Raw genomic sequence first — 19,193 nt, forward strand, 5'->3', positions numbered from 1 at the left:
ACTTTACAACAACTCTGTAAGACAAATACGAAGATTATGATCTCTGTATTAGAGATAAGGAAACTGAGGTATGGAGAGATTAGCTAGTAAATGATAAGCCAGGATTCAAACCCAAGCAGTCAGGCTCCAAAGCTCAGGACTTTTACCCCTATGCTGTACTTCCTCACAGAGCCCACCGGCCCCAGACACTAGAATTTCAAAGACCAAAACTTTAAAAACACTGGTTGACGGAATACAATAGAATTAGGAAGCAGGAGGCCAGGCCTCACCGAGACCCCAAGCATTTCACTAAAGGCAGTCTAGGGTGGTGGCAGGACGTGAACTCTGAAGCCAGGTGGCCCAGGTGCAGATCCCACTTCTGCTCCCGAAGAGTGTGTGGTCTTGGGCAGGTTATTTAACCTTTCTGGGCTTCAGTTTTCCACATCTGTTAAATGTAGATAGTAATAGTTTAACATCAAATATGTTCTCATGATATCATTTAACCTCTCATTGTATCAGTTTCCCCAACATAAAAGAGCAAACAGGATTAGAGGGTCCCTGAGGACCCTGGGCCATTTGATAATACACAGGATGAGAAACGCGGGAGCAGGGAGGAGACAGGGTGGAGAGCTGGGGGGTCAGAACAGTGTGAAGAAGGGCAGAGGACAGGAGCAGTAAAGTCAGCGGGTTCCTTCTCCCACACCAAGCCCAGTGCAGCAGCAGATCCTGGATGGGAATGGCTGTGTTGGATTTTCCAATCTCCAGGAGGAGAAACCACCAACAGGAAACTGGCAATGTTTTCTTTCCATCCCTGCTGCAGGCCTGGGTGCCCTGGAGGCTTGGTCCAAGCTCCAGGAAAAAAAAGGGGGTGGGAGGGATGGAGGAGGAAGCACCTTTGAAAAGGCCTTTGGAAAAGAAAACTGCCCGGGAGCAGGGCCTCAGCCTGCACAAAGCTCCAGCCCTGCCAGCACCCAGGAGCCTGCTGTCAGCATGTCCACTCTGGGCCCGGCCCTGACAGAAACCATTTTCTCTGCTCTCAGTTGCTTTTCCAGACCAGGTCGTGGGAATTGAGAAGGAGTGAGGAGGGAGTGAGGCAGGAGGGATCACTTTCATGGAAAAGTTCCTGCAGGCAGACAGGGAGATTCACAGGAGGTCTCTCTACTAACTCCTCCACAGCACAGCCCCGGCAAACCTGGGTCACTCCAGCTCATCAGGAGAGTCCCCTGTGACAGGTGCCCATACCAAACAGGCTTCCGGAAGAGCCAACAATTAGTCAAATGCCAACCCCGATTCAGGATTTCTGAGGATTGGAAAGCGGCCACAGAGGAAGCAGGTGAACCCAGGTATGGTGTCAGTATCTGGCTGACAACCAGGCCCAGGACATGACGGGGGCTCAGGCTGCAGTCCTTGTAGTCGCCAGGGTTCTTGTGACAGACACAGTGGCAGTGAAAGAAAAATCCCCCCACTTAAGTCCAAGGTGTAGCCAAGGACCTAAGGAAATACCCACTTCCCCAAATACCCCTTTCCCTTTCCCCAAATACGGAAACCATGGTTTGTTTCTAAGTGCAGCTCAGGCTGGGGAAGGCAGGTCTGTGTCTGTCAGTTTCACCACTTCCGCATACGGAAGCTGCTGGCAATCATACCACCTGATCAGGAGGGGCTCCTCAGGACTAGCAAATGTAAATCAAGCACAAGTCCCAGAGTACCAGAGGCCTCCTGGCTGTCTCAGACTTAGCGCTCAAGTCCCTCCATTTCCTGCAAACTCCAACCCAAGCGCTGTTCCTCCAGGATCGCCTGGGCCCACAGGGGTGCACCTCACCCCAAGCTCTGTGGCAGGTACTGTCTGCACAATGAACCTGTCAGAAGCTCAGCTGGAAAGGAACTTGGGGAGCTCCTTCTCTGAACCCCTCCCTCGTCTGGGTGGGCAAGGGGAGGCTGGGTCGCTCATCCAGGTCACGCAGCCTAAGCATCACCAACACTGGGTCTCATAACATCCAACCCCAGGTCCTCTGTAGGTCCTTCTACCACCTCCAATTACTCTCTTTCCCACACTCTAAACCAGTTCCCCCATCTTTGCACAACCCACACTCCCCCATCAAGAGCCACAAACATCACAGGTCAGTCACAGGAGACTTCTCAGATCTGTCGTATGAATTTTACCCACGGCCCACACAGCCTTGATAGAATCTTCTAACACTGCTGCTGGGCAACTAGGGCAAAACACAGGGTCCAATGACAATGGTTCCAATTCTAGCTCTACCACTTGCTGGCCGTGTGACCTTGGGCATGTTGCTTAACCTCTTTGAGCCTTTCTCCTTAAAACTGGGGAAAGTACATTCATCTTACTGTGTGGTGGTGAGGGTCTGATGCACTGATACATGCATATAAAGCTAACCATCGGGCTTCCCTGGTGGCGCAGTGGTTGAGAGTCCGCCTGCCGATGCAGGGGACATGGGTTCGTGCCCTGGTCCGGGAGGATCCCGCGTGCCGCGGAGCGGGTGGGCCCGTGAGCCATGGCCGCTGAGCCTGCGCGTCCGGAGCCTGTGCTTCGCAACGGGAGAGGCCACAGCAGTGAGAGGCCCGCATATCACAAAAAAAAAAAAAAAAAAAAAAAAAAAAAAAAAGCTAACCATCATGTAGCTTATTAGCATAGAGTAGGTGCTCAGTTAATTTTAACATACTCCCTAAGGAGCATTAACTTGGTAGGTAGGGTCTGGGTCCTAACTTCACCACTTGTTGTGTGACATTCACAGGACAACTTAACCTCTCTGAACCTCCAAGCTATCTGACCACCTACCTTGAAGTTACTGTGAGGACTGAATGAAGTAAGAACAGGGAAGACCTTTGTAATATAGGGAGAGTTTTCTCCTCTGTGACCAATTCAGCCAGTGTTGTACCCTCCCAAGTGGTCAAAGAGGACAGGCTCTGATGTTTGGAGAGGGGAAAAAGGGTCATCAAAGATCCTAGACAGACACCCAAACTTATTCAGTGTCGACCAGGTGTCTAGCCCACACAATGAGGGTAGCACCTAACCAATCGTTACGGCCATGGGTGCTTCAAGACAATTTTGAGAAAGGGAAAGAGGAGAGGGGAGGGCTTTTCAAAGCCAACGATCAAGGCACCATCAGGTTCCTTGTAGGTCTGTCAAAAATATTCCCAAAAGACAGTCTGCACCCTGATCCCCCAGAACTGGTGACTATGTTACTCTACATGACAAAGGGCCTTTGCAGATGTGATCAAGGTTACCAACCTTGAGATGGGGTTGGTAGATTATCCAGGTGGACCCATGAGTCCTTTCCTTGCTATGTTAAGGATGAAAGGAAAGGATGAGGAGAAATAAAGATGAAAAGAAGGAGATAAGAAGCTTGAGAGGGATTCCATCCATGCACAAAGGGAGCCAGGAGCCAAAGAATGCAGACGACCTCTAGAAGCTAGAAAAGACAAGGAAACAGATTCTCCTCTAGAGCTTCCAGAAAAGATATAACCCTGCCAACAAACACCAGGAGACCCGTGAGACAAAACCGTACGACAGTAAAGTCATGTGCTAAAATGGGGCAGCCGCAAACAGTAGGGCAGTTCCTCAAAAATTTAAACGTATGACCTAGCAATTCCACTTCTGCATATGTACCCAAAAGAACTGAAAGCAGGACCCGAACATATTTGTACACCAGTGTTCACAGAAGTTATTATTCACAGCGGCCAAAATGTGGAAACAACCCAAATGTCCATCAACAGATGAATGGATAAGGAAAATGCGGTATATACATAACAGAAGAGTATTTGGCCTTAAAAAGGAAGGAAATTCTGACACATGCTAGAATATGGATGAATCTTGAGGTCATTATGCTGAGTGAAATAAGCCAGTCAAAAGATAAATACTCTATGAGTCCAATTCTATGAGGCACCTGGAGTTGTCCGATTCAGAGACAGAAAGTAGAATGGTGGTGCCGAGGGCCGGCGGGGGTGGGGGCGGAGAGTGGAGTGTGGGGTTAGTGTTTAATGGGGACAGAGTTTCAGTTTGGGAAGATGAAAAGTTCTGGAGATGGATGATGGTGACGGTTGCACAATAATATGAATGTACTTAATGCCACCAAACAGCAGACCGAAAAATGGTTAAAATGGTATTAAACAAAAAAAAGCTGTGTGGTTTTAAGCCACTAAATATGGACAATTTGCTACAGCAGCAATAGAAAGCAAGTACATACAGTGACCACCGCTTCTCTCCTTCCCTCCAGATCTTTCCATGGTGTCCTCTTTGAAAAGTCTCTCTTTGTATAAGAGATCAGTGCACAAGTCTACCTCAGTCAGCAAGAGAAGCAATAAACCAAGACCACAGAAAAAACCATTCCACGGAGAAGGGAGGGACCAGGTGCTCACGTCTCCTACATGTCTGGGAATAAGAGCTCACTCAGTAAAGCTTTGCTTGCTTGTATTATTATCAGTCAACAAAGTCACCAAGGTGAGACCCAGAGCCTCAGAGTCGGTTCCCTACGGCCGGCCAGGCACACCCAGCCAGCAATGCAAATGCTCTTGGGAGGGAATAGGTGGGGCAGTGTGACGTTTGGGCTGGTGGGGCAACCACACCCAGCCAGCCAAAACCAAGCAACTGGGACACCAGAGATCATTCGGCCCCAGAGATGACTCAGTTCATTCCCGCCCACCCCACCTCCCTATTTCACAAGTGGAGAAACTGACAACCAGAGAGTGGAAGTGACAGGCCAAGGTGACACAGCAAAATCCTCCCAGGCCTGGCTCCGGACCCGCCCACGTCCTGCTCCCAAGCCAAGGGCCCACTGTCCAAAAGGCAGGACCCCAGCCAATTGCTGAGTTTTCACAGCATCTTTAGAGGGAGGTTCAGGTTTTGCTGAGCCTGAAGCCTACATAGTTTTAGGGGTTCTTTTAAGACCCTGGATGCAGAACACTTTCTTACAAATTCTACAAAACTGTATGACTTTGTGAATTCACTGCCAGGGCCTCTCCCATAGCCTTGCAAAGGCCACACGCAAGAGACTGGGGGGTGGGGGGTCTTGAACCTGAAGGTTAAGTTTCATTAGCTTCACACTAGTTCCACCTCTGGGCTCAGAGAGGCACCCAGTGTTGGGCTAGACTTCCCGGAGCACAGGAGGAAAAAACAAAAGTTCTGACCTGCACCAGGCTTTCCCTCTAGCTGGGGAGATAAACACAAAAGAGCAATCACAGGAAAATACCCACAAAATGTTTAAGAGCCACTCCCAGGCAGAATGGAGATTAAGGCTGAGAATCAGGAAAGGGCTCTGAGAGCAGAGAGGTGGGAGGCGTGGTGTCTAGGAAAGCGGCTTCTCTCTGATGGATGGGCCTTGGCAAGCCCGAGGCTCCCCTGGGCATCTCTCCCTCATCTGCTAAACAAGTGAGCCTGCGAGGGATCCGTGGTTGTCAATTTGTGCTGCCCAGGACCTGGGGCTCCCTGGAGGTTTTGTAGTTCACAAACATTTATTTTGTTGTGGGGAGGGGAGGGGTGAGGCCACAAAAGAGACTCTCCAACTTAAATTTTGTTTTAAATGGAAAAACAGGAAACCTGGCAACAAGGGTCCTACATTCCCACGTGGTGGCACACAGCTAGGGCTGCAGCAGCTGCCCCTTCATCCAGGATGCCTGTTTCGGCTGCCCACTGTCCCCACCAGGGCTGTCCCTGAAGGTACCCGTATTTGTAATGAAAGGAACAGATGTTCATCCAGGGCCCTGCCAGATAAGAGGTGGGGAGAGGGGTGGTGCACAAGACTAAAGACCTAAAGGCAGCAGGGAGTCCCTGGGCCTCTACAGTCCTGGGGCCTGTTCAAATGCCTTTGGAAAGGCCCAGTCCCTTCAAACCTAGAAGACCCAAGAGAGTATATACTCCAGCTCCTAGAAGCCCCAGAAAACCTCTCCTTTAAATAGCACTTATCAAGGGCTGCTCTTCTAATGGTGACCAAGTCCCCAGCCAGTCTTGTTCAGCTGGAAGTTGAAAAGAAATCCCCATCAGAATCTGCAGATCACCCTGGAGGAGAAGATGCTCTTTCAGATCTCAGGAGGGGCTGATCACTGTGCAGGTGGCATGCTAAAGCCTGCCAACCTGCCCTGGGCTGTGCCATGGCAAAAAAATGGAAGGTCCCTGGAGGCCTCCGTATGATGGGAAGAATGAAGGAAATGCATGTCTGTAGCTCAGTCAAGCCAATACCTCAGCACTTTCCATCTTCAGAACTTCTGCTCAGACAGTCCCTCTACCTGGTCTGTCCTCCTGTCTCCTTTGTGCCTTCCTTAAGCCTAAATCAATTTTGGCTTTCCTTTAAGCCAGATGGAGCCCCGCTTCTTTCAGGAAGCCCACCCTGATCTCTCCACCCACAGCGATGATCTCCCTTTCTGGAACTTACCAGCACTTGGCCTAAAATGTTTTCTGTGTCTTCTTAATGCTCTAATAATACTCCCCCCCTTTTCCAGTACCTATGACAGGTATTAATACATATATTACCTCATTATATATCACCTCATTAACCTTTGAAATGATCCTGCAAGAGAGGTATTATCACCTCAAGAGAACTAAGGCTTAGGGATAATTCTTTTTTTTGGGGGGGGGGGGGGTACGCGGGCCTCTCACTGTTGTGGCCTCTCCCGTTGCAGAGCACAGGCTCAGGACGCGCAGGCTCAGCAGCCATGGCTCACGGGCCCAGCCGTTCCGTGGCATGTGGGATCTTCCCGGACCGGGGAACGAACCCATGTCCCCTGAATCGGCAGGTGGATTCTCAACCACTGCGCCACCAGGGAAGCCCTCAGGGATAATTCTTGACAAGCAAGGATCACACGCCAGACTAGTGCCTGAGCCAGAATTACTTTTACTAGGCCTCCCAGTGAGAAAGTCAGTGCCCAGGCTATAGAACAGGCCTCTCCTCTCCTCCTCCACTGGCCAGTATGGGGCAGGGCACAGGTCCCTGACACACACCAACAGGACACCAGTGTACCCTGATTCATCTCTTTCATACCCTGGTGGCACCTGTCCCAATGACCTCTTTGGTCAGAACTTCTGGTACAGAGGCTCCAGGAATTCTGGGGGCAGAAAGGATTGATCTAAGACATTCCCTCTCTCCCTCCCACGACAAGGTAGAACCCCAAGTTATGTGAGAGGGCGTATGAACATCCCTGACTCTGCTGGGGTACTGCCTCACCTCTGAGGTGTGGGTCACAGATGCCATCAGGCCTCAGGAGCAAGCCAGGGAGCCCCAGGGCAGCATTCCACCAACCCTGACCGTCCTTTCCCAGGCACTGAACAAAAAGCCCACAGAAAGTGCTGTTAAACATTCAACTCCTCACCCACACCCATGAATTAGGAATAGCTGGAGCCCATGTCAATCATTAGCCAGACAGTGCCTCAGACTCTACCCTCCGAGGGCTGGCACCTGGGGCGGCCCAGCCTGGAGAAGCTCCGGACAAAGCAGGCTGGAGAGTGGCCACGGACCAGTGTCCAGGCCTTACCAAGGGGTTAAACTGAGCAAGTAGGCTCAGAAAGACACCTCTTCGAAATAAAGGCAGGCCTTCCCTGGTGGTGCAGTGGTTAAGAACCTGCCTGCCAATGCAGGGGACACAGGTTTGAGCCCTGGACAAGGCAGATCCCACATGCCGCAGAGCAACTAAGCCCGTGCGCCACAACTACTGAGCCTGAGCTCTAGAGCCCGCAAGCCACAACTACCGAGCCCGCATGCCACAACTACTGAAGCCTGCGTGCCTAGAGCCCGTGCTCTGCAACAAGAGAAGCCACCGCAGTGGGAAGCCCGCGCACCGCAACAAGGAGTAGCCCCCACTCGCTGCAACTAGAGAAAGCCCATGCACAAAAATGAAGATCCAATGCTGCCAATAATAAATAAATAAATAAAAATTATTTTTAAAAAATAAAAAGAAGTAAAGCCAATTCCCAGTGTGCTGGCATTTGGATTACACAGGAATCCTACAATATCAGGGCTGGAAGGGGCCTTCAGGAGATTCTTCGACTCAACCAGCTTGTTTAAATGAGGTGGGAGCTGAGGCCTAGAGAGCAAGGCCTGCCTGGGCTCTCAGCATCGGCTGGGACAGGACAAAGACTCAAATCATGTTTCTCAACCTCCCGGCCAATGCATCGCGGCCCAGGCTGGCTCCCCTCCACTCAAGCTTCTGGGCGCCATTCCACCTTCCTGGGCTGGAGAATGGACTTGGAAATGTAAAGGCTACACTGGGAAAGACAGAATGAGAAAATGACTCTGCTGCCTCCTAATAAAGCCCCATATCCTCAAGCCACAGAGAAAGCATCCTCTGCCCAGGGAAGCCTCTGTGACATTGCTTCTCCCCAGGTTCACCCCCATGAGTTAACAAGAGCAGAGAGCAGGGGTTGGCAGCCACTTGTTTTGATCTCTCCAGGGTATCAGGAGCCGTGCTGACCAACAGCCCAACTCAGTTCAGGGTTCAAATGGCCTCTGTCCCCAAGCTCTCCAGGAAACAGACACTGATGTGTCACATCTGGAGTTGATGAAGGAAAGTCGGAAGAAGGAAGCACAGTAAGACTCTCTCCGTCCCAAAGCTGGGTCTTGGAGGGACACCCGCCCCCGCATCCCGAGGGGCCTCTAAGATCAGGAGGTGACTCCAAGTGGCAGAATGAATGGCTGCCGGACCTGACTGGTGGGAATGACCTGGAAGCAGCGAGACCCTCAGAGCATGAGCAAAGTAGCAGCAGCAACTTGCCTGTTTAGTCACCAGCCCTCAGGATCGGAGGCTGCCACCCACTGCACTGCCTGCTGGCTTGCCCCTGTCACAAGATACCATTCCTACTTCCTAACCCGAGGAAGGCTGGCTTAGCCAGTGGCAAAACCGACAAGCACAGGAGTAGCTTCAGACTGAGGATACCAGTGGGTGGTGTTCCAGAAACTTCGGTGGTCGCCCCCCTCAACCATCTGCCCCCTCTTGCTTCCATGACAGAACACTACCTGCAGCCTGGCACATGGCAGCCCCAAATAAGGTCTACGTTTCCAAGCCTCCCTGGCAGCGAGGCAGGGCCCTGTCAGGGAGTCAGCTGTCCTGAGCCTCGCAGGTAAGGGAAGCACCCAGAGCAGCACTGCCCAAGTGTGGTCTCCAGACTGGCCGCATCAGCACAACCTGGGTGCCTGTCAGAAAGGAAATTTCTCGGGCCTCATCACAGACCCCCTAAATCAGAACCTTTAGGGGTGGGGTCCAGGAATCTGTGTTTTAACAAACCTTCCCAGTTATTCTTAAACATGCTCAAGGTTGAAAACCAAAGCCCTGGAGAATGCTGGGAGCAACTTTTCATAAGGAGCCTCATGCCTGGACAACCTCATGGAACAGACACTTATTAACTGTGGACTCCAATTTCTGGAGATAGAGAAACTCCTCTCTTAAATCATGGTCAAACCTGAATCCTAATGCAAGTGGGTGGGGAAGAGGAAGGAAGAGGAATGATGAGAAACTTAACCCAGACAGCAGAAATCAGGAAAGAAACAACATCCTAGTAAATAATAATAAACAGAAAACAAGACACAAGAAATAAAATCAAGACTATCTGGTATGCAAACAGTCTGAATTCTCTACCAAAGGCAGAAATGACCAAATTCGGTTTGTTGCTATTATCACTGCCTCTGCCATGTCCCCCAACCCCAGTCATGTGCTGATTACAAGAGAAACACTTTCTTTTTAAACGAGAAAGAAAAGTTAAAAATTAAGGCAAAGACATACTAGGTAAGCACAAAGAAAAACCAGAAGTGGAAATATTAATATTAAAAACATGTTGAGGACTTTCCAATAATCCTGCCTCTGCAAACTGAGGGTTTTTTCCAACCATTTCTCAGCCATCTGGAAACACAAGACTTGGAAAACTACTCCCTAGGAATCCATGGTACAACAGGGCTTAGGCCATTCTAGTCCCTTGAAATAGTTTATGTGACTTAAAACACAAGCATAGAAACGAGTGTAAAACTTGTGGCCCAAGTCTTTATACCTGACATTTGGTCCTGGGACATTTTTGTGTACTGTTTTGTCATATCCCTTGGGGAACAGAGAAAGTACGCCTTGCTGCTTCAGATGAAGAAGGAAATGTAATTGCGAGTCACAGCCGTCCACCTCCTTGGACCTAAGGGATGGAGGGGAACCAAACACAAAGGCAGAGGAGTGGTACCCAGGCCCATCCCTGGGCGTTGCAGACAGATCTCCTTTTATCCATCCCTCCTAAAACCTGGCTATCATGGGGGCCACTGGGACAGGCAAGGAGGGGGAGCTCACAGTAGTAATCCTGACTCAGAAGCAAGCGGGGACAGTCTGATTACTACCTACTCTGCATGAGTCTGAGTGTAAACTAAAGGATGCAGCTTACCCCCTCCCTGACTGACGCCTGCCTCCAAATTTCTGAGCCTTTCACTTACTGTCCTATAAAATGCACTTAGTTACTAATTTTAGGACTGTAAAGAAGAAGGGATTCTCCCAGATTCTTGGCGATATATGCTCCTAAAAAGAGTTAATACAGACTTTAAGGCCAAAGGCCAAAAGCATTGAATAAGCAGCAAAAGACAAAAGGTACAATCCACAAAGGTAAGCTTGATAAACCTGTATACACCAAACATGCATGCCAAATTCATAAATCCAAGACAAATATAAGTTGAGCTTGACTCAAAAAAAAGATTCAATAAGCAGGGATGCAGAGGGCAACCTCAAGATCACAGATATATCTAAGTGTGTATCCCACAGAGAGTACACGTCCATGAAACCTCTTCACATTGATTGTGTAGCTGGCCACAAAGAAAATCTTAATATAGTCCAACAAGAGATTTTGCTGATCACATTCACTCAATAAAACTAGCAGTCAACATTAAAATATGACCATACCCCCCAAGAAACTTACTCAAAAATGCAGGATGCTGCCTTCTAAAAAATCCTCGGGTCAAAACTGATCTACAGAGTACTAGAAAGCAATGGAAAGGTGAGCATTTCCTACAAAGGCCCATTGGCTAGAGTTGTACTCAGAGGAAAATGTTGAGCTTTATATACTTTTTTAATTAAAAGACTAAAAATAAATGAACCAATTTAGATATTAAAAGCAGAGCAACAAAATAAGCCAGAACTAAAAAGAAATGAGTAACAATAAAAGTTGAATGAATGACCAACAAACAGAAAAAAAGAGTAGGAATAAAAAAAGTTATTTACAAATAATTTCCAAATTATATGACATATATTTTATGAGATATATATATATATATATATATATATATCCAGCATATCCAATTAGAATCCTATTCTTAGTATCCAATGAAGACATTCTACATCACAAGGCCTGTAATCTGCCCCTGATTTGGAAAACTTAATATCATAAAAATGTGAACTCTTCCTTATAAATAAAACATTCAATGACATTCCAAACAGGATTTTATAGATTGTTTACTCCAACACCATTTCAAACTATAAAAACAGTCAACAGTCTCCATACCCAGCAATGGGGGAAAGGTTGAATAAATTATTTTACATCTGTACTACAGAAAAGGCAGCGGACAACCTAGGGTGGGTAGGGGTGGCCTCTGCTTTTGTGCTCCCAGCACAGGGCTGGCAAACAGTGGATACTCAATAACACTGAGTTCAACAGAAATATCCCTTGTCACCCGCTTCCTAAAATAGCCGCGACCTTTTAGGTGGACACAGCAAGCTGATGTCTGCTATCACCAGCCCCCCACATACACACCCTTTTCCCCAAGGGATGCCACTCCCCAGGCTTAATCTGCCATATACTCCCTCTGGCTCCCTGTTATCAGCCTCTGAGTTTCTCCTTGTCCCTCACACTGTCCTCTAAGCCAGTCTCTCCCCACGCTACAGGTGTAAGAGGCTGGGGGCTCCTGACTTCCCTCTCAATTTCAGGAGTGATTGCTCCCCCTTTTTTTCTGCTAAGGCAGTGGGACCTTCAGGAGCACAAGCCCCTGAAAGACTAGACATTCAGAGATCACAGAACCAGGAGTCAGCTACCTGCCAATCTGCACACTCCACCCCCAGCTTCAAGATTCCTCGCAGGAACACAACCAAGATATCAACACTGCCATTACCACCCCCCTAACTGATATCAAACCCCTTTTGCAAACATCACCTCACCAGATCGTGAAAACAACCATGTGAGGTAGGCATTTTACCACCCAGAACACTGGAACTCTGTGTAGCTATGTGGCTTGCCCCAGGATACCAAGCATGGATGAGAACTCTGTCTCCTCACCCTTCCATTGGTCTCACCTGTTACTTTCTCACATCAGGAGCAAAGTCAGCTGTGGTTCAAGTGACTGTTCATGCTGACTGTCAGGATTCTCCCAACTACAAACCACCACGTGACATCAGACCTTTATTTCATGGGATACCGGGCTCAGGGTCAGTAGGCTTAATATGGTATGGTTTCAGGGTTATTAGAAAGCGCCACTGAATTTCACAACTCCTTTTAAAAATGCAAATTCCAGGCTTCCCTAGTGGCGCAGTGGTTGAGAATCCGCCTCCCGATGCAGGGGACACGGGTTCATGCCCCAGTCCGGGAAGATCCCACATGCCGCGGAGCGGCTGGGCCCGTGAGCCATGGCCGCTGAGCCTGTGTGTCCGCAGCCTGTGCTCCGCAACGGGAGAGGCCACAACAGTGAGAGGCCCGCATACCACCAAAAAAAAAAAAAAAAAAGAGTAAAGAAAATAAAATATTTTTTTAAAAAAATGCAAATTCCCAACAAGGAAACTTTGGTTTCTTCATTTCCCCTAAGAGCTTTTCTATTTAGGTAGCCCTCAGATTCCTGATGTTCTGCAGGCAATGGGCTCACAGGGTGCTGACGAGAAAAACTCAGAGAAACCTGAGTCTGTTTGCTTGGCTGTGATTGTAAAATACACCTATACACAGAATCTTCCTCCAGCGGTCCCCATGGGACAAGTATCAGGCAGGGACTGCTTCAGGCTTAGTGGGAGGGAAAAGACAGCAGCTGAGAAGAGGAAGGAATAGGAAGAAAGGGGAGCTCCACAAAGACCCTGGGTCCTCTGAACATCCAGCACTCGACACAGATTTCATTTCTACATTCACCTCCTGCCCATACAGGCTTTTTTTTTCCCCCCGCAGTGAATTCCCAAGAAAAACCCACACTCACCTATTCTGGCTCAATTCTCACTCCTATCACCTCAAACTATCCATCCTCCCAAAATCACGTGGCCAAGGCATCACTAGTGGATCTTAGGTGCAGCAATCCAGGATGAGCCCCGACTACCATCCTTGCCCTGGAGACATAAAGGAGTCCAAGGGGACTCCCATTTGGCCTCTCAGCCAGTTCCTAGGCCCACCTCAGTCTGGACTCACTTCCATCTCACTCTCCCAAGTTGTTTTTTTTCTGGCCTATCCAAATTCAGCTTCCGAAGTAAAATATTTTAAGAACAGGGAAACCTTACTTTCCTGGCCTGCCTCTTTCACTTAGCTAATATCTACTGAGTACCAACATTCAGCAAGGTCCCTTCTGGATGCTGTGAGACCAAGAGATGAGTGAGAAATACCCCCCACCCTCCAGACACAGAGGACAGGGCAGAGAGAAGACTTGTGGCCATATAATTATTACTCCAAGGTGAGTATTGAGAAGTGATGCCAAAGGAGTTGAGGAGGGCTGCATGGGCTCACAGCATGTCTTGTCCCTTCCTGCTCCAGGCACCTGGATAGCTCCCAGGAGGGTGGTGAATAACGGGCAGAACTGGGGGAAGGAGGGCAGAACAGCATGAGCTAAGACAGAGGAACAGGTCAGAAGGAGAGTAATTCAACTTGGACCTTCAGGGCACGAAGGGAGTGATAGCTATTTTTATTATTACTGTTGACTCTTACAGATGATTACTCATGCATCAGGCCCTGCTGTAAGCTTTATGTCTATCCTGGGACACAGAGGTATGGTGCACCAGTCACCACCTGTTCAGATCAGTGCCTGAGCTGTATGGTTGTTAAGTATATTAACTCATTTAATCCTCACAATAACCCTGTGAGGTAGGTAGTATTATTAACCCCCACTTTAAAGATGAGGAAATGAAGGCATAGAGACTAGTAAGAGGTGAGATTCGGGAGGGATGCAGGAGCCCAAGGTAGTGAGCACCCCATGCCAGGGCAACAAATAGCCCTGGCACCTCACCTGGCCTCTCCTGTCAGGGAACACCTGGTAGCGTGAAGAGTGCCTTGAGGGAAGGGGCCCTGTTAATCCTACTGGAATCCCCAACAACCAACTGAAACAAGGAAGGAATGCAGGAGCATAATGAAAGCCAGCGGGGGTGAGCAAGACAGCACACCCTACCTGTCCAGCTCCTGGACTCAGCCTGGCACTGCCCTGTAAACTTTTGTCCCTGCCGTGAGGCAGGGCAGAGGCTCACCCCTCACAGGGCCACTCCATGCCCAGGTCAAAGCAGCAGGGAGCAAAGTGAAGGCAGGGAGGGAAGGCAGAGCGGCCGGCTACCACAGATACCCCAGGTCGGCCCTAAAACACCCAATCTCCGAAGAAAGGTCACTGATTAGAGGGGCAGGGACAGAAATGTGCCAGGCAAACTGTTCCCAGCTTGGGCTAGAACTGTCTAGCTTAGCTTCTCCTCCCCCAAAGTCTCAAGCTGATGAACTGCACAACTCTCCTTTAAGCCAACAGATGCGTTTCTACCTTTTTAAATCTTCAGGGGACTGGGTAGAGCCCAGCGGGAGGTAAAAGTCAAGAAGAATCCCTCTCTGAAACTAGCTCAAGGTTGAAATGGGGGAAAGGCAGAGAAGGTAAACACACAGGTGAACACAGCACCTGGGATGGATCCCGCATTCTCTCAAATAGAGTGCCTTACAAATCAACTGCAACTAGCAACTCCCAGCAATTTCCGTCTTTCCAGTTCCGGAGGAAAGTTCCTGAAGGCAGCCTCCTCTGCTAGCTCTCCTCAACATAAGCCCTTCCCAGAACGGTACATACACTCCCGAGAACTCAGCGGGGTCAGAGGGGCCGTGGCCACCGGCCATCCCCACACCAGCCAGTCGCCTTCTTGTCGCAGGTTCACCCGGTCCCAATCCGGCCCAGGCCCTGAGCCCCAGACTCCGGCGGAGCAGCAAAATCACGTGGCCCTGGCCACTGGGGGCCCCGCCTGTGCACCCCCCACCCCACAGGGAGGGCTCCCCGCCGTTGACCGAGCTGGGCAGCCAGGCCGACTCAGCCCGTCCGGGACCAGCCCGACACCCGCCCCCTTACCCCAACGCCGTGTAACCAGGAAGCCGCAGGGCCGGACCGGGAGGGGGCGAGGAAAAGTCCGGGGCCTTCCGGCGGGGGCCGCGTAACCCTGCCACCGCCCCGTCCCTTGCCCCCAGCAGGCCGGGGAACCCTCACTTACCTAGCCACTGGCCACCGGGGTGCGGGACCGCGAGGGGCGAACGGGGACGCGGGTAGCAGCCGCTCTCTCTGCGGGCGTCCCAGGCGCGGCACCTCGGACCGGCCTCGAGTTATGTCCCAATCCCGCTCTCGGGGCTCCTTGAGCACTCTGGAGCCGCGACCTGCTCAGTAGTCACGGAGCGTCTGAAGGAGGAGCCGCTGGGCGGAAAACTCCCCTCTCCCGCCGCCCCAACGCGCCCCGGGGCGGAGCCGCGTGCGCCAGGGCGGGGCGGGCCCTAGAGGCGGGGCCTGCTCGCGGCCCCGCCCCCAGATTAGGGCTGTCCTGGGCCCGCAGGCTGCGAGCAACCTCCCCCAGCAAGGGAAAGGAAGCTACAGGGCCTTCCGTCGCGGGAGGAGGATACAGCAGGCGCCCGGAGCTTGGCGAGGAGCCCGTTCTCCCCACCGCCTCCTGCGACCGGTCCTGCCCAGCGCCGCACTCGTGGGGAGGGGATTTACCCAAGCCCCCTCCAGCCCAGTGTACCGTACTTAGTGACTGTGTACATTAAAAAGGTGACGCTCTCTACGTTAAAAAGGTAACATAACAGTATGGAAATAGAGATAAGGGTGGGAGAGTAGCTTTATAGTGCAGAAATCGCGATCAAGGTCAACATCAAGAATGTTAAATCAACAGTGATAGTATGTACCGATTGTGGCCTTCCTCACAAGTATACATAATCACAGTTTAATCGTGAGAAAAACATGAGACAAATCCCAGTTCAGGAATATTTTACGGAAAACTTGATCAGTACTCCTCAAAATTGTCAAGGGCATCAAAACCAAGGAAAGCCTGAGACACACACTGTCACAGCCAAGAGAAGCCTGAGCAGATGCGCAAACTAAAAGTAACGTGGTATCCTGGATGGGATCCTGGAAAAAGGGTATTAGCTAAAAACTAAGGACATCTGAATAAAGTATGGAGTTTAATTAATAATAACGCATCAATATTGGCTCATTCATTGTAGTAAAACACCATGCTAATAAAAGATAGTAATAGCAGAAACTGGAGTTTATGAGAACTCTATTTGAACTTTTTGTAAATCTAAAACTATTCTAAAAAATAAAGTTTATTTTTTTGAAAAAAGGTCACCTACGCAATATATGAATATATTGATATTGATATTATATAGTTAATAAATTTTTTTTAAAACAGATTCACTCTTCATTCCCCCAGCCCACTTTTAGGCTTGCCTTTCATACATTACGTAGATGTACTGTCTACAAAACGGTGTTGCTGTATTTTTCTGCAATGCGCTTTTTTACTCACTAGATCTTGGAGGGTCTTTGCATGCAAGCGCACCTGGATCAACTTGGTTCTTCCTAAACACTGCACAATACTAGCGGTCTTGTGCGTCACCATTCTTAATTACTTAGCTCTTTACGAAAGGACTTTTAGATTGTTGCCCGTTTGAGGCTGTTCAAACAACAACAACAACAACAACAAAAACTGCTGGTCCAGCTTGCGTTTTAATAGTGCAAGGAGCGGGACTGGGCCGGGTGAGGTGGGCCGCAGAGGAGGCCGGCGTGCGGGGGCTGGACGCAAGCCGTGCCCTGCGGCAGCCTTGGCCGCAGCCCAGCTATGAACCCTGGGGATCCAGTCATCTTCCGCAGCCTGTCCAACACCCCTACCTCCCCCAAGGCGCGGCTCTTTCTCGGGACTGGACTGCATTTTTTGGAGATGATTGGGCGGGGGAGGATGAAACTCAGGCCAAAGGCTCGGGAGCTGCTCGGAGGTAACGCGCCCCGGAGCTGAAGAAGAGCGGAAGGTCAGAGGCACAAGGCGTCTCTCCCAGGGTTGTTGTTACTCGGGTGGGGACGCCTGCGGCGGCACAGGAGCAGGCGCCAGTGTGAAGCCTCCGACCGAACTGGCGGCGTTCCGGGGGTCTTCTGTTACCAGGCGCTCTCTCTGGGCTGGGGGTTTCATCCGGGAAGGTCACCTGGCACCCACCCAGCCCTTTCTTTTGCCTGGACACCCTGCACCCGCGCCCTGCGGCGTTCCCTGCTCCCCCGCTGCAGAAAAAGCGAGCTTCTTTGGATGGCTTATTTTTCTCGCGGCTGATACCACTTTAAAAGATAATAAACAAATCATTTAGGGTGGAATTTCTTCTATTTGTAGCGCAAGCTTTTCTGCCTTAGAACTGAGACCCTCGAGGCCAAAATGGTGAATAGCTACCACTGTGCCTTTTATGACTCGGTAGGAACACCACGTGGGGAAAAGACTCGATTTGGCGATTGGGTTCTGGTTCCCATTCTGACACTCGCAAGCGATGCGTTCTCCAAACCTTGGTTTTCTCGCCTGTAAAATTTTCAAAACAATCTATAAAAATCTGGAAAGTAACCTCTGCTTCATTGTTGCTCAGGGTTGATGCAAACATCAAAAGAAGCAAGGGAAAGTAAGTGCCTTGTAAAAAGGTCAAGTGCTGTAGAGCTCTTGAGTAGTACAGTACTGTCATCTTTCTTACATCGATTCATTCAACTGACAATGGTTGAATACAGCCAGCGTGACCCAGCCAACGTGACCGGCCCTATGCTAGGTGCTACAGGAAGAGGTGCAAAAGAAAATCCCTTTGCTCTAAACACAGCTCTTCTTCAATGGAGAAAAAAATTAAATTGTAAACACCCCACACAGTAGAGGCTTGCAAAAAGGATACCTGGGGTAAGTGAGACGCAGGTGAGAGACTGGAGTGCAGAAAGTCTTCTGATCAGTCTTGCCAGACTTTGCAATGAATATCCTTCTAATTTTTAAAATCATGTTAATTCTTTTTTAAAAATTATCTATTCCTTTAATTTCTACTTTTATCTTTGTATCAACAGTTTTGTTCCTTCTACTTTCTTTGTGTTTGCTCTGCTGTTCTTTTTCTGGTTTCTAGAATTGACTATTAGAGTTATTTATTATTTTCAGAATCTTTTGTTGTTGTTTTCTAATATTTATGTGAGAGCATAAATCTCCCTTTAAATCCTGCTTTAACTACATATCACAAGTTTTAATATGCCATGCTTTTGTTATGCCTTAGTTATAAATATTTTGGGTTTTTTTCTGCTAGAATTTTATCCTTAATTCATGGACTATTTAGAAGTGTGTTTTCCAATTTTGTTTTCAAAGTTATGGCTTTTTAAAAAATATTCTGTCATAGATTTCTAACTAATTCTTGGAGATGAGAGATGTGCTCTTTTTAGAATTTGTTAAGACTTTTTGTTTTCTAGTAAACAGACTTTGAATGTCCCAGTTTTTGTAAATGTATATTCACTCTACATGTGCAAGATTCTCTCTATATATCTCTCCATCCAGTTTGCTAATCTGGTTACTTAGATTGTTTTTATCCTGAGGTTCTTTTCTGTTCAATCCATTGATTTGTGAGACAGTTTAACATTTTCCACTTTTTTGTAGTTTGTCAACTTCTGCCTATAATTTAGTCTGATTTTGCCTTATAATTTTAAGAACACATTATTAGATTCATACAAGTTCATAATTGTTTTATCTTTTGGTGACTATCTCCTTTTATTACTTTTCTCCTTAAAAAATTATTATGCCTGCTCTTAGTGTTGCTATCTAAGATAGTGCTTGCCTAGTATATGTTTTCTCTCTCTCTTTTTCACTCTTACTATATTGTTCTTTAGGTTTTTCTCTTGGAAATGACATAATTTTTTTTCCACAAATGCAGAAATAGATCTAAGTATCTGCTTTTAATTGGTGACTTTAACCAGTTTATATTGATAATGACTACAGAAATATTGGGACTTATTTCTGCCCCTTTTTTGTTATTGTTATGTGTGTGTATGTATGTATGTGTGTGTATATATATATATAAATATATA

At 48.7% G+C, this 19,193-nt stretch overlaps 1 protein-coding gene across 5 annotated transcripts in view; it reads right to left on the bottom strand.

Moving 5' to 3' along the window:
- ANXA11 (annexin A11) overlaps positions 1 to 15,711 on the bottom strand; it is a 42,451-nt gene extending 26,740 nt beyond the window's left edge. For 3 of the 5 annotated variants that reach the window (XM_067025261.1, XM_067025262.1, XM_067025263.1), the window contains exon 1: positions 15,343 to 15,564. The gene's annotated coding sequence lies outside the window, so the exon portion shown is untranslated. Of the gene's footprint in view, positions 1 to 15,342 lie in introns of all 5 variants that reach the window. The other 2 variants (XM_059054276.2, XM_067025260.1) reach the window with 2 other exon arrangements.
- Positions 15,712 to 19,193: the final 3,482 nt, after the last annotated feature.

The sequence above is a fragment of the Kogia breviceps genome, chromosome 2 (genome assembly GCF_026419965.1).
Source record: "Kogia breviceps isolate mKogBre1 chromosome 2, mKogBre1 haplotype 1, whole genome shotgun sequence".
In the NCBI taxonomy this organism is placed as follows: Eukaryota; Metazoa; Chordata; class Mammalia; order Artiodactyla; family Physeteridae; genus Kogia; species Kogia breviceps.